The sequence below is a fragment of the Arachis hypogaea genome, chromosome 15 (genome assembly GCF_003086295.3).
Source record: "Arachis hypogaea cultivar Tifrunner chromosome 15, arahy.Tifrunner.gnm2.J5K5, whole genome shotgun sequence".
Taxonomy (NCBI): Eukaryota; Viridiplantae; Streptophyta; class Magnoliopsida; order Fabales; family Fabaceae; genus Arachis; species Arachis hypogaea.
Window position 1 is genome coordinate 80146873 of NC_092050.1, and position 3626 is coordinate 80150498.

Here is a 3626-nt window from a genome sequence, read left to right on the forward strand (position 1 = left end):
CTATTCGCTCAAGTGTATAGGGTTCGTCACTTAATCTTCTCCTAATCATGCTTTCCAAGATTTGTCTTTCATCTAACAATCGACAATTACTTAATGCATGCTTACAAGTATCATGAGGTCTTATTCATGGGTTGTAACGGGGCTAGGGTGAAGGTAAGGATGTATACGGCCACGTGGGCTTAAAATTTGAGTCCTTGATCAACCTAGGATCCACTAGACACATAGAACAACCTATACAACTACAATATATTACCTAGCCACCCTTGAGTTTTACTCTTTTTGCATACTCATGTATTCTTTTCAATTCACACCCCTATGCATTGTTTTTGTTACTTTATCTTGGGGCATTTTTGTCCCCTTTCATTGCTTTCTCTCTTTTTTTATTATTATCCCATTTTTCTTGGGGTTTCTTTGTGAACAAAAGTTTCACTGCATACAGTTTCGTCATTCAACACATGAGTATGTTCCCAAATCCTAGAATTTTTCAATTACACTACAATTACACACCTATATATCTACCTGAATTTCCCAAGTATACCCTCCTATTTGAATGACACACATCCTAACTTACCTAAGCTAATCAACGGGGCTAGGGTGAAGGTAAGGATGTATACGGCCACGTGGGCTTAAAATTTGAGTCCTTGATCAACCTAGGATCCACTAGACACATAGAACAACCTATACAACTACAATATATTACCTAGCCACCCTTGAGTTTTACTCTTTTTGCATACTCATGTATTCTTTTCAATTCACACCCCTATGCATTGTTTTTGTTACTTTATCTTGGGGCATTTTTGTCCCCTTTCATTGCTTTCTCTCTTTTTTTATTATTATCCCCTTTTTCTTGGGGTTTCTTTGTGAACAAAAGTTTCACTGCATACAGTTTCGTCATTTAACACATGAGTATGTTCCCAAATCCTAGAATTTTTCAATTACACTACAATTACACACCTATATATCTACCTGAATTTCCCAAGTATACCCTCCTATTTGAATGACACACATCCTAACTTACCTAAGCTAATCAAGGATTCAAATTTAGGGACATTCATGGTTTTTCACTTAGGGTTGTTTATGTGCTCTATTTAAGAACAAAAGGGTTTATCATGGGCTCAAAATTGGTTAGCAACGGTAGATAAAAGGGTTAAGGCCATTTGGGAAAAGTGACTATTGAAATGATGGCCTCAATCATGTAAATGCATTCATACACCAAGCAATGGTCATATAGAATCAGACAAAGCAAGGATCACAATCATAGAGAGAGAGATATGCACACAAGAATGGAAATAATGGTTAAAAGACGTAACCATTCAATAAGCTCAAAACTTTCATGCTTGTGTTCTTAGCTCAATCACTATGTTCCAAAATACATTCTTAAAGCAAGTTTACTGCAAAAAAAAAAAAAAATTAGAATTTTGGTAGGTCACCCAGGACACAGTTTTTTGAAAAGGAAGTTATTGTTTTGACCAAGTAACTCTATAGAAACTAACTATCATGCAAGGGTTTTTACAAGCAAAACTAACTACACATGCAATATACTAACTTCTAAGCAAAAGATAAATCCATGGGTATTGAGGGGAAGAGAATGTTACCAATAGAGATCGGTCGAACGACCTCCCCACACTTTAGAAATTAGCACGGTCCTCCGTGCTACGAATAATACGCAAGGGACGGTCGGGACCGGAACCTTCACTATCCGCATCATCAGAGCTCCCATCACTTGGGTTTGAGGTGGATGTGAACATTTCGGGTTTCTCCATGCTAGGGGTAACACAACGCAGAAGCTTCTTGATGTAAGTGTACGGGCGGTGGTTGCGCCGCTCATATCTATCAAGCTTCCGGTGAAGATCTTCTATCCTTTGATGTGTGGATCTCAGTGGTGGTGATGATGAGCTAGAAGGAAAAAGAAGTGGTGTGGCCATGTCAAGGCTTGGTTTGCTCATGGGAAGGTGTAGGTATTTCCCGCTTGGGACCACATCGCCCTTAGCTGGAACTATGATCTTTTTGTCCTTGGCTTCCCAAGAAACACCCGCTGCAGCAACTAAGTCATACACCGATGCTGGAAATGGCAAATTACCCCGGTCGTGAACTTGACTCATCGCTTGCCTGACAAGAAGCGGAATATTCACCGGCTTCTCCGTGAGAACACACCAAACAAGCAAGGCGAGGTCTGCCGTGAGGGACGACTTGTGGGTGCTAGGTAGCACATAGTGGGATAGGATCTGGGCCCAAGCTCTAGCTTCCACAGTGAAGAAGCGAGCGTCAATGCTCTTGGGCCTCATCCGAAGTCGACCTTGGGTCCAAAATGTCCCTAGCTCAGCAATGACTTGGAGAATCGAGTCCCAATTGAATCCATACTTCTCTCGCTGACGTAAGACTTCTTGGTAGCCATCTATGTCACTTGGCACTGGTAGGACATTAAGCACTTACTGAATAGCCTCTTCTGAAACTGAGACTTTCTTTCGGCGCATGTATACCGATTGAAGAGAGGGAAGATGGTAGTTAGTGTAGAATTCTTCCACCCAAGAGAGGTTGATTTCCCTTGGTTTCCTCAAAAGAAACTCCCATCCTCGCTGTTCAATGCGGGGCAAAATATAAGGAGCGACCTTGTCCAGCGGAACGAGTAGATGCTCAGGATGATAGTTCCTTACAACTATGGAGGGGAACATAAGTTCACAAAAGCGGTTGGGGAACCTTGAGGAATCTTTTGCCGGTTTGCCCTTGTCATTCTCATCAAAAGGAGCGGATGTCTTCCCTTTCTTAGATAGGGGTTTGGCTCCTAATGAAGAGCGCGCCTTAGAATTTGACTTTTGGGGTGCCCTTTTTGTGGCCGGTTTCCTTGAAGCTATCTCCTTGCCTTTCTTGGTGGCCATCCTGAAAAGGAAGAGAAGGAAGGAAAACATTAAACCCAAGAATCAATTTGACAAAAAACATGCAAGTGACTTGTGGTGCCCATGATGAATGTAAAAGCAAGGGTCACAACACTTGGCATGGGACGCAAGAGGAAGTAAAGCATGCAATGGCATGAGAAGAGTAGTCTCAAGCATCCATAATAAAGAGCAAGTCATGTTCAATTAATATCTAATTGGCGAATTTAAACTTTAAGCACACAAATTAGACTCAATGCATTTAAGAGAAAGTAAGTGAATGAGGAGGGAGCACCAATTTGAAAAATATATGACTAGAATGAACCAAAATAGTATATGTGCATTTCCTCGAACACTTGGCGTGCAATAATCAAGCAACGAGCAATTATGAGATACTAAACCAATTCAAAGCCCAAAATGGAACATCAATCATCACATAAACATCACACAATGGGAAAGATAAGAAAAAGAATGACAAAAGATCTATTAATGCAAATTAAGCTCAAATTCAACATCCATGGAGAAATAAGGAAAAAGGAAAGGTAAGCAAACAAAAAGCAAGAAACATCATCATGCAAGTAAAAGGGAAACCAAGTAAAGCAATAAGAAGCATCTAACTAGAGGAAATAATGCAAGAGAAAATAAAGAAGAGAAGTAGAAGAAGTGAAACCTTGAAAAGTATGAAGGAACAAGGTTGAATCTTCTTTTGTGAAGATGAAAAAGAAAATGAGAGAGGTGTAGTGCCACCGGAAAAAG